Source organism: Nyctereutes procyonoides, unplaced genomic scaffold (genome assembly GCF_905146905.1).
Source record: "Nyctereutes procyonoides isolate TBG_1078 unplaced genomic scaffold, NYPRO_anot_genome, whole genome shotgun sequence".
Lineage (NCBI taxonomy): Eukaryota > Metazoa > Chordata > Mammalia > Carnivora > Canidae > Nyctereutes > Nyctereutes procyonoides.
In genome coordinates, this window is record NW_026575131.1 from 12,112,341 (window position 1) to 12,125,216 (window position 12,876).

The following is a 12,876-nucleotide window of genomic DNA, read 5'->3' on the forward strand; positions in this document are numbered from 1 at the left end:
GTTATGGCAGTCCTAGCAAACTAATATAGACACTGGTGTCTATAGTTATCACCTACAGCCACATCTTCATTTCAAACACCTAAGGACAACCTTCTGTGGAGAAGTTGCCTCTCAGCTTCCATGTCCCACCAGTGGAGATAATAGACACAAGTGTGCAGAATCCCCACCCATCCCACAATTTCTCCGCTGCCTCAGAACACAAAATTTCATTTTCCTTCCTGTCACTGTCACAAAACTGCATGCATGGCTAAGCTAATTCATCTTGTGGAATGTATCTTCTCAAGCATGTCATGGGAGATCTATTGGTTTTTCTCAAAAAATAAACACTTGAGTATGTTTTTAATAAGTTTTCCTCCCAAGGTTCAAATCTATGAGATTGAACATAAAAACAGAGAAAGCATGAACAAAAATCACTTGCCTTGGGTTATGGGATGTATCCAATCAACCACAATGATAAAATGTGCAACTTTTTCATTATAAAAGGAAATAATTTATTGATAAAACCAGTGTTATCTGCCCCAATACTCAGCATCACTGTTCAGCAAAGGACAGACCAAAACACCCCAAGTGGCTACATGTAGCAAGTAATTTTATAGACAGAAGCCACTGACATATTAAATTTTTTATATCACTTTCTTTTTAGTCAGCTCCCATAGCAGAATCCACCAGTCTCTTCATAGAACTGGGCAGTATCTTATACTGTCCACTTAAATCCGTATCTTTTTTTCTTCAGTGTGTAGCATAATGCCAAACCCATAAAAAAAAAAAAAATCCGTGAATATGGCCCAACCGCTGAGCAATATCATCTACTATGGCAGATCTTTCTAGTGAATGGGGGATTATTCGTGATAATTATAGAATTTAAGAAAGAATGCATATAGTGGAAGAAGAGATACAAAATGGTAGAAGAGAATGGGAAGGGGAGGGAAACAGTAGGGAGGGGACGATGGGCAACCAAAGAAAAGAGGGGATTACTGTCAGGGGAACCAGGAATCCAGTGCCAATGTATCTGTTTTCATCTTCATCCTCACTGTCTTTGGCTCCATTTTAGTGTCTGTCATCTTCCCTTCTATCTCTGTTCCTGGTCTGTTGGGATCCCTTCACCCATTTAACCCTAGCCCCATGCTGGTACATGTCCCTTCTCTTCCTCCTCTTAACGGGATCCTTTACTGGGAGCCAGCTTGCTCCAGGATCCCCAAGGTCATAGTTCTTTTTGGCCTCACAAAGTTTGAATTGTTTGAACAACAGAATTGTTCAGGCGAAAAGAGGCATTTTGGCAGCTGGGGGCCTAGGGAACACACACACACACACAAAATGAATGAATGAATGTATATTTTTACTAACAGACTAGAAAATCCACACATATGCAAGTAAAATACTCCTGCCATGAAATACTCAGAACCATACATTCAAATAATCTGTATAAGACTATCCAACCTTTTCTTAGCCCATAGAGCCTTTTTTTGGTAAACACACAGATTCACACTTTATTATATATGGCCAATGGAATTATGAAACCAATAGAACAAGGAATGTCACAATGACAACTGAAAATAAAGTTTGAGGCCTTATGATCTTTTAGAGACAAATTCAACATATATGGTCATCAGCCTGGAGCTTTATTACACTGGGCTACAGGGCATCCCAAGCCATGAAATCCATGTGGAAGATTTGTGAGGAGACAGTGTGCAATTGCAGAGAGGTAATTTACCAGCTTGGCTCTCCCTCATCTTATACTGGTTATAGGGAACTAACTTCTCTGCACCACAGGTTGCATGATCAAGCCCCTCAAGACCACTAAAAAGTAAGATCTGACCCCGACAGTATGGTGTTTCATTTAAATCCCAAAAGAGAGGAAAATCAGCTAATGATAACCAAAGCAGGGAACAAAGACAAGCTGAAGAGTCTAAGAAGGTATATAAGGTTTGTGTCTCAACATAAAGACTAATGACAAATACCATAGGATTTCATTCATATGTGGAATTTAAGAAACAAAACATATGAACATAGGGGACCGAAAGGAAAAATAAAGTAAGATAAAAACAGAGAGGGAGCCAAAGAGATTAACTATAGGCAACAAACTGAGAGTTGCTGGGGAGTGGGTGTCGGGAAGAAAGGGGTAATTGGATGATGGGTAGTAAGGAGGGCATTTGATGTAATGAACCCGGTGTTATTATACAACTGATGAATCCCTAATTCTACATCTAAAACTAGTAATACACTATAAGTTAACTAACTTGAATTTAAATAAATTTTTTTAAAAACACTAATGAGAGAACCATCACAAACAACTGTGTGTGTGTGTTGTGTGTGTGTGTGTGTGTGTGTGTGTGTGTGTGTAAAACCTGTGCAAGACCATATATGTTATTTTGTGGTATTTGCACAGACCAAGAGAACAAGATAGCATATTGAGAAATAGGTTCAATTACATTTGGGAATTTAATATATAATAAAGGTAGTACTTCAAATCAATTTTTTAAATGTTTATTTTTGAAGGAATGAGTCTAGAAAAACTTCACAGCAATCTGAAAAAAAAATTAGGTTGGATTGCTATTTCATGCTTTCCAGCAAGATAAAAACCTAATGGATAAAATAATTTTAAGAAAAGGAATCATAAATTTCTTTAGTAATGCCAGAATGGAAAATGTATTCCTAAGTAAGATACAGAGCCCAGAGACATAGAAGAAGGGATATGAGTTCAACTACAGAAAAATTTTAAATGTCAACACAGCAAAAAAACAAACCAAACAAAAAGCTTCCGGTACATACCACAGAGGACTAAGTTATACAAAGAATTTCTATAAGTTACATGGCAAAACCAATAATAGAATAGAAACATAGGTAAACAGTGTAACAGCTAGTTCAGAGAAAAATACAACTGTTACACACATGTAGCAGTTCTTAAAACTTTCTTTTAGGGATCCCTAGGTGGCTCAGAGGTTTAGTGCCTGCCTTCCGCCCAGGGCGTGATCCATGGAGCCTGCTTCTCCCTCTGCCTGTGTCTCTGCCTCTCTGTCTCTGTGTCTCTCATGAATAAATAAAAAATCTAGAAAAAAAACCTTTCTTTTAAAGAAATGCAACTATAATGTATAGCGTAACTGTTAGATGGAATGCTATTTAATAGAAATATATAAATAATCTGGTAAACACCATATTGGAAAAGCTGTAGAAAAAGATATTTTTATATATGTTTCTTCAGAATGTAATATGGTTGACTCTTAATGATAAAAGTTCAATAGCATCTATATCTATCAATAATTATATTTCAAGGACTAGGGCAGACAGTGTTTATAGTACATGCAGTTGTGTTTTTTTAAGCTGCCTATTCTAGAATATATATAGAATATATTCTAATTTTAATATACCACAAAGTATTAAAGTGGTTATTTCTAGGGAAAGAAAAATAAATTCAGAGTCAAGGTTCAGAGAATATGATCAATGAGTAGATACCCATACAAATGGGGTACTTTATGTGTTTACTATTTAGAAAAATAAGCAATATTTGAAGTCTCTTCATCTTCTAATTAATAGAAACTTCCAGTAGGCTATTTCTAATTATTTTGTCATTGTTGTTAGCTAGGACATCCCTAGGTACATTTGAATCTCAATATAGATTCAATTTACATGTGCTCCATAGTGGGAAAGGAAGGTCACAAGAAAAACAAAAATTTTAACCAAAATTTTAGCATTGGAGTGGGACTATGGATAATGTTGTCATTTTTCTGCATTTTCTTAACTTTCTATACTAAATATATATGTCATTTTTATAAATAGTAAAATACGTCATAAATAAAAGATTTTATGTGTTACACTTAATATATTAAGATGGAGAATTACTTACCCTACTGGTACTAATCAAAAGAAAGTTGGAGCAACTATGTTAATTTCACACAAAACAGAATTTAGACCAGGAAATAGAAGGAATTTCAGAATAATAAGACAGTCAAAATTGCAAGAAGATATAATAATATTTCATCTGTATGCACCTACTAACAGAACACTAAAATAAATGTAATGATTAACAGGACTACAAAGTAAAATAGATAAATCCACTATTATAGTTGGATATGTCAACCCCCCCTCTATGTAATTGATAGAGCAACTGGAATGAAAATCAGTTATAATAGAAATGATCTGAACAACACTATCCTTCACTTGATCTGACATTTATAAAATATTGCATCCAACAGATGCAAAATCAACATTCTTCTCAGACTCACGTGGAATATTCACAAAGATAGATCACATTCTGGTCTATAATATACAACATAACAAGTTTAAAAGAACAGTGATTATACAATACAAAGTATATTCTCAATCCAGAATTAAATTAGAAATCTCTAAGAGAAACGTAAATGGAAAATCCCCCAATATTTGTAGATTACAGCACACTTCTAAATTGCATATAGGTCAAAATCTCAAGAGAAATTTTTTAATATTTTGAACTAAGTAAAAATGGTAATGCAATTTACCAAATTTGTAGAATGCAGTAAAAGGGATGCTCAGAAGAAAATACATATCATTAACTTCATATATATAAAATAATAAAGAATGAAAATGAATAATCTCAGCTCCACTACAGGAAACTAGAGGGGGAAAAAAGCAATTCAAACAAGCTGAAGAAAAGAAATGATAACAAAAACAGAAATCAATAAATTTGAAAACAGGAAAACAAGAAAGTGACCAAAGTAAGTTCTTTGAAATGATAAAAAAAAAAAAAATTAACAAACCTCTAGACAAGGTAACAAAACAATAGAGAAAGAGAGAGAAAATACAATTACAAATAACAAAAGTGAAAGAGAAGTTATCCCTATCAGTTCCATGGACATTAAAATGATAGTAAAGGAATACTATAAACAACTCATTGGCCACAAATTTTTTAACTTAGATGAAATGGACCAATTACTGGAAAGATGCCAGCTACCAAAACTCACAAAGAAAGTTAATATTTTAAAGCCTAAATCTATTAAACAAATTGAATCAATAATTAACACACTTTTTTTGATTAATATCTCTCATGAACACAGATGCAAAAAATCATCAAGAAAATATAAGGAAATTGAATGTACAAATGTATACAAAAAAATTACACACCATGACCAAGTGGGATTTATTCCAGGTATGCAAAGCTAGGTCAACATTCAAAAAATCAGTGTAACCCACTATATCAAGAGATTAGGGGAAAAGTCACATAATCACATCAGTAAATACAGAAAAAGCATTTGAAAAATTCAACACCCATTCATTATGAAACCTTTCAGAACAATATAACAGATGTGAACTTCCTCATCTTGATAAAGAACATTTACAAAAAGACAAAAAAAATACAGCTAAGCTAACATCATAATTAATAGTGACAAACCTGATGCTTTATTCCTAAGATCAGGAAAAACAAAGGATGTCCTAACAACTCCTATACAATGTAATAATGGAAAGTTTATACTGTGCAATAAGAAAAGGAAAAGATATAAAATACAAGGAAAGGAAAGGCAGAAACACAACTACCTTTTGTCTATACAGAAAACTCCAAAGAACCCCAAAAAACTCCTGGAATTTCTTACAAAACTAAGTATGGTCTGCCCATGCAATCCAGCATTCATATCCCTAAGTATTAACCCAAATGATTTGAAAACTTATGTCCACGTAGAAACCTGCCTGTTAATATTTATAGCAAATTTATTCATAATCATCCCAAAGTGGAAGCAACTAATAAGTCTTTAAATAGGTGACTAGATCAACAAACTGTAGTATATTCATACGAGAATACTATTCAGTATGCAAAAGAACTAAGTGAACAAACCAAGAAAAAAACAGATGAATCTTAAAAGTATAATGCTAAATGAAAGGAGCCTATCTGAAAGGGGCTGTATAATACCAATTATGAGATATTCTGAAAAGGCAAAGCTATAAAGACAGTGAAAGATCAGTGGTTGCCAGGGAAAGAGAAGGAATGAAAGAAGGTTAAAATCATGAGGCATAGGACATTTTTTCAGAGCAGTAAAATGTTTCTGTGTGATTCTGTAATTGTGGATACATGATAACATGAATTTGCCAAAATCCATGGAACTTTACAACACAAAGAATGAACCTTAATATACACAAATTTTTATAAAATCATGTAGATTAGGAGAAATTTCAGTACGTAATGAAGAATGTGACAAAACAATCTAATTGTATTGTGTTATGAAATGACCACACTAAAGGGGAGCAGGAAATAAATTAATGATCTAACTACTTTAGAAATGAGTGGAGTCTTTAATACTAAAGACAAAAGAAGCTAAACATAAGCATCATAATGTAGCTAATAAAGCTGTTTCCCATGGACATATGGGTTAAAAATTCTGATATTGCTATACGTGCATAATGAAATTAAACAATTAAGCAAATGGATGCCCAATGTTGATAGCCAGATTTCTCAGTGGATTGGGATGTGAGTTCATAGATAAGCAAGGGAAAGAGGTTTGAATAATCCAAATGATGATGAGTCATAGTTGGAGACATCAGTAGGAATATTTGTCTTAATATAGATGTAGATATAGAAATATTTATAGACATGTATAACATGAGTTCATACATATTACTTCTTTGTTCTGTTAACTGTGAGACCCTAGAGGTAATGACACTCCAGTAATAATGAGCACAACTAGTGCCCAGTTCTTTATTCCTAAAGTATCCCCAGTATCTTTGATAGAAATGAGGATGATTATATAGAGAAAGTTTTAAAAAATGATGATGATTAGCAAACTGTTAGTTTGCTAAGCCTTTTGAATGCTGAATGAAGAATGAAATGGAAAGAGAACAGGGTAGATAAAAGATGCTAAGAAGGTCCACTTTGTATGTAAATATTTTATTCATCATACTATTGTAAACTTGATGGTAATCATCCAGATACTTGACTAAATACAAAATTTAATTCATGGAGCTTAAAACAATGGAAGATATAAAATGGGTATTGTTTCTTGTAGGTTTCCCATTCTAGGATTCCCTAGCTCCAGTTCTGACATTCTAGTAAATGTGTATGTAAGCATTGAATGTATAGAATAGAATAAAAACTTTTTTATTAAAAAAAAAAAAAAGGAACCAGGCATCCTTGGAGAAATGGTTGATTCTGTAATCGGCAAAAGATACACAAGAATAAAGTCCTGGGAGAATGAAACCACAGTGATGCAAGCATGTTAAAGGCAACTGAAACAATACCAATGGTCAACCATAGAACAAGTTGAGCAACAAATAGAATTTGGATAATAACAAAGTATAAAATATCCATGAGTCCTTAATAGAATAAATGAATGAATAGGTTAGAAAAGAAAAATCTGCTATGCAGAATAATTTCAAATAATTTATATAGATATTGCATCAAGGAGCAATCCCTTAAATGTAGACTGTATAGTGACTTCTTTCCCAAGAGTACAGAATGGGAAAAGGGGGGAAAAAAGAGTAACTTTAGGATGGAGAGAACTGACAAGCACCACCTCACCCAAATGATCACAGTCAACATCAACAAAGATAAATATGAACTCTTGATATAATAAAATGGCTTTTTACCTCTGTAATCTCCTCCAAAACACATAACCTCAGTCTAATCATTAGAAAAACACCATACAAACCCATATAGAAAGACATTCTACAATGTTTCTTACCAATACTCCTCAAATTGTCAAGGTCATCATCAACAACGCAAGTCTAAGAACCTGTTGCAACCAAGGGAAGCCGAAAGACACATGAGGACTAAATATAGTCCTGGATGTTCTAGATGGATCCTGGAATAGAAAAGGGACATTAGATACAAATCAAGGAAATCTTATAAAATATGGACTTTATTCAATAATTTATTGAAGTTGGTTCATTAATTATTACAATGCACCACAGTAATATAAGATGTTAATAAGACAGACAAAACTGGGTGCAGAGTATATGAGAACTCTGCATCATCTTGGCATTTTTTTCTATAAATCCAAACCATCCTTAAAAAATAAAATTTCATTTTTAAAAAACTAAACAATAAAAAACATACTGTTTAAATAATGACATGAAAGCAAAGACTTAAATGTGAAAATAACCTCTACTCAATTAGAATAAAACTATAGGACCTCTGGATAAAGACAATTTTCCTACCCTAAGCTACGATCAAATGAGCAAATAATAGCAACCTTCCAAAAATAAGTTCCCCAATAATAATCTAAGGGGAAGGAGGAATCTAATATCATGAAATTAAAATATATCGGCATCTAAATAAATAAATGTAAAATTCTATATCAGAGCTAAGAGAGCAAAGCCAGCCCTTGTCCTTATTACCACCATATATACCATAAAATGAGTTGAAAACAATCCCTAGAACTTCCATTAATATCCTGAAATCAGATGAGAAGCTAACTACTATGTGAGTATCCTTATTTTTTCCCTATTCTATCTGAATACAGGTAGAAATGGGTGCTAGAGCTGACATGCTCTGAGGGAAAATCAGTTCTCCATTGGAGAAATACTCTGAAGGCTGGTGTAAGAATTCCCTTCACCATTGTGCATTTTCCCTTAATAGGTGTAGTAACTTCTGGTATAGGGTATTTGACACAGTATCACAATACGAGTTGAACCCAAACTGAGAGAATCTCCCCTATGCGACACACCATCCCTTCCATCACCATTCCTGCAGATATAGAACAGGCTTTAAAACATAATTAATATAGTAGTTAGAACCATGGCTGTCAAGCTCTAGGACCAAAGGGCAAACAGATCACTAACACTATGTTACACAAAAAAGAAGAGGTAAGCAAAATTAAAGAAGAGAATAGCTTAAAACACCAGCAGGGAATACCACCATGCTAAAAAGAAAAAATGGTAAAAAAAAAAAAAAAAAAAAAAAAAAATTGTATCTATCTATCTATCTATCCATATATACATTTATCTCTCCATATATGAGCACAGGTTTATGTATATAAATAAAATTATTTGTCATTAATTTCAACTACTTTGTGTTTCTCCTAAGTTCTTAATCTTAAATCTTTTAAGAACAAATGAATTATCAGCTTACCAAGTGGCAAGGTCTAGCTCTAAATATAAACACAAACATGGTACAAACTGTGGATTATCTCTATCCTGTTCCACTGTTTTTCCAGTTAACTTATTTGTTTCCAAAATATGCATATGAAGTTGGATATATTTTCAAGAATATAAACTAACATCACATAAATACAAATTTGTTTATTAGAGTTGCTTTATTATTCTAGAACTTGAAAAGGACCAGGCAATAAATATTTTAATCTTTATGGTCACAACTATTCAACTCTGCTGTTGGAATGTAAAACCAGCTCTAGACCATAAATAAATGAACAGATGTGGTAGCTGTGTTACAATTAAACATGATTTACAAAAACAGGCAGCAGATGGATAAAGAAGATGTGATACATACATACATGCACATATACAATGAAATATCACTTAGCCATAAAAAAGAGTAAGATATTGCTGTGTGCAACAATATGGATTAGCTAGAGGGTATTGTGCTAAGTGAAATAGGTCAGAGAAAGACAAATACTATATGATTTCACTTATTATATGTGGAATTTAAGGAACAAAGAGAGAAAGAAGACAAAAGACAAACTCTTAAATACAGAGAACAAACTGATTGGTTGCCAGAGGGAAGGTGACTGGGAGGAAGGGTTAAAGAGATAAAAGGAATTAAGATGCATAAACCTCCTGTTATAAAAAAAAAAAAAAAGCCACAGAGATTAAAGTACAGCATAGGGAACATAGTCAGAAAGATTGTAATAATGTTGTTTGATGACACAGAGTGATTATACTATCACAGTAACCAATGAGGAATATAAGGAATTGTTGAATCATTTTGTTGTACACCTAAAACTAATATAACACTGTATGTTAATATTTCAATAAAAAAATAAACTGAAAGAAAAAAAGATATAGCCATGAACAGTAATATGTGGATCCTTGCTCCAAATCACAACTTTGCGTATATCATGCCAGATAAAAAAAAAAAAATTTAACAAAAAATTCTCTAAAAACACTCTAAACTTCTGTCTACCTTTTGTAATAAGTATTTGGTGCTAAAATATGTACACATTGTTGAAAATTGAGAAAAATTGAAATTTCAAAAGGAAAATAAAAATATTTAGTTTCACTATCTAAAAATAGAAAATATTTAATATTTACACATTTCCTTCTTTTTACATGTATTGTTTTTCACACAGTAATGTATTAAGAATATAACATCCAGATGTTTACACTTTAAATTATAATACATAATCAAAACTTATAAACAATGATTTCAAAGGTATGTATAAAATTCTATCCTACAGGTATTTTAATATTTACTTATCCATCCTATACAGGTAGGTATTTGACTATTCCACTTTATCCCTACAATGTAAAGCTTAAGTTATCATCATTGTACTTAATCCTTATTTTTTAGAATGAACACAAATATAAGAAATTACAAAATGTTAACATTTCTGTGGCTTGCAATATACTTTTAAAAATTCCTTTAAATTCCCATCTATAGTCTATGAGAGATGGCCCTAAAAATGTATAGTTACATATGTTCAATTAAGAACCATTACCCTATTAAAAAACAGAAATTTACATTATAAACTAATTTTTAAAGTACTACATCCAGTTCAAATTGTGTATCACTTGGTTAAAAGAAAGTAAGTTTAATGGTTGCTCTATGGCAGGACATAAGACATTTATTTGCTTCAGATTTGGGGCTCCAGAGGTAAGCACCACAGCAAAATCTCAGAGCAGCGTAATTAATCATCATGGACATTTCATTGTCAGTGAACATAAATCAAAAGGCAAGCACTTTTCCTCTCTGAGTGATATGAAACCAGCATAAACATGGAGAGAAAAATCTGATGCTTGTCAGTGGCTGATATGTATTTTTCACTTCTGCAAATAAGTGGTAGAATGTTGCACATGAATACCTTCTACCCTGTGATTTATTTTCTCTACCAAATATTACTCAGATAGAAGAAAACTGGAGCAGAAGCCTTCTCCCAGCAACCTGGTATAAAAATGCCAACAGATAAAATAATCTAAATATCAATATAAATTGCCCAGCAATACAGCCAGCTTAAAATGATCATGGCTCCTTCAACTGCTTGGAAACGTTGTTTACCTCGAACCACAGGTATAGGAGATTATATTTTTCATTCGTTAAGCAATTGGAAAGACTGCAAACAGCCCAGAAAATGGATCTGATAGACCCAGATTAGAATCCCATTTTTGCCTGCTATTGCTGTGATTTGTGGCAGTTTAACTATTCAAACCTGTCTCCTTCACTGCAAAAAAGAGAAAATATCTTTATCTCATAAATTGTAATTAACAATAATTAAGATAATAGATACCAAAGTGGCTACCATGGAACCTAGAAAGGAAGTCTCAATCAGCATTGGTTGAATCAGAAGTCCTTCCCACATTCGAAGGACCAAAAACTTTTATTACATCAATCTCAATAATGTAGTATCTCAGTGATAGCAAAGGTCAACTTTACCTTTGTATTTCATTGGCTAAAAGAGTTTAAACTTTATTTTAAATCTTAAGAGCCTAATTATAATGTTTCTGTAACTCTCTTTAATTTCATTAAACACTGAACTGGATAAATGACTTTAAAGCCTCACAAGCAAATTCAAGCTTCAGGACACCCCTGTTTAAAGTGAATTTTTATATTAGCTGCCAAGCCTTACATTTTTCAATCTTGTGTTTGTATAAAATCCACCCATCATTTCATTGTACATATTTTATATGCACTATTACTGTTTCTTTCACTTTTATTAAAGAAGAGAATTGATTAAAATCCCTGTAAAGTGCATATTAAGAACTCCCCAGAGTGAGTAAACATAATATTGTATGAGATACTTATTGAATTCCTCAGAGTTGGGTATGATGTACATGTATTACGGAATTCTTAAGAATGCATGTTGTTGACTTGAATTCAGTGCTTTAGTGGGAAAAATTTTCCATTTCAACCTTAAAAAATAGATACTACAATATCTTTCTGACAGATAAGCAAGATGATACGTAATCTGTTGGAGTCTATTATATAAATTCACTGCTGGTTTTATGAGCCAAAAATAGGGCCAGCGGCTACAGAATACTGGAGAAAAAGATAGTTCCAACCTATTTACAAACCCTGTTGTTACTGTAAAAGAAGAATCCCTGTGTGAGTCCACCATGTTTCCCATTTATAACTGTACGGGTATCTTGGGATCAAGTTCCTCCAGAAATACAATCTGAACCAATGATTTGAATGTAATAATCTGCTAAGAAAATGCTCTCAGGGGATCCCTGGGTGGCGCAGCGGTTTGGCGCCTGCCTTTGGCCCAGGGCGCGATCCTGGAGACCCGGGATCGAATCCCACATCGGGCTCCCGGTGCATGGAGCCTGCTTCTCCCTCTGCCTGTGTCTCTGCCTCTCTGTGTGTGTGTGTGTGTGTGTGTGTGTGTGTGTGTGTGTGTGTGTGACTATCATAAATAAAAAAAAAAAGAAAGAAAGAAAATGCTCTCAGAAGAAACCTGTCAGGGAGTGGCAAAAGGAGGACAGAAAAGAAGTAGCAGCCAACAAGGGTATGACTTTAGATAGAAGTAGAGACTGCTTGATCCTGCTGGGAATTCTGGAATATTAACATAAAACTCCAGGTCTGTCTCTCTGGAGTCAATCAAAGGAGATTGGACTCTTCTACTGATACATCAGAAAGCTATTCTATCATAGTTAGCCTGGGGTAGGAGGGAGGTAAATGATCAAGCATCTCTGACTTTTCCTAAGGGGTAGGGGTGCTCCAAATCCAAGAACCATCCTCTGATGATCACAAGTATTTGCTTTAAGCAGCAAAATATGCAAAGGCTGGGAGAATGAGATATGAGG

At 33.5% G+C, this 12,876-nt stretch overlaps 1 long non-coding RNA gene across 1 annotated transcript in view; it reads right to left on the bottom strand.

Annotated features, from left to right (window-relative positions):
- Positions 1-12,876, bottom strand: part of LOC129522262 (uncharacterized) — a 262,256-nt gene that overhangs the window by 41,887 nt on the left and 207,493 nt on the right. Inside the window, exon 2 of the long non-coding RNA XR_008666894.1 lies at positions 7,641-7,760. This is a non-coding gene — a long non-coding RNA (uncharacterized LOC129522262). The remainder of the gene's footprint in view (positions 1-7,640; positions 7,761-12,876) is intronic.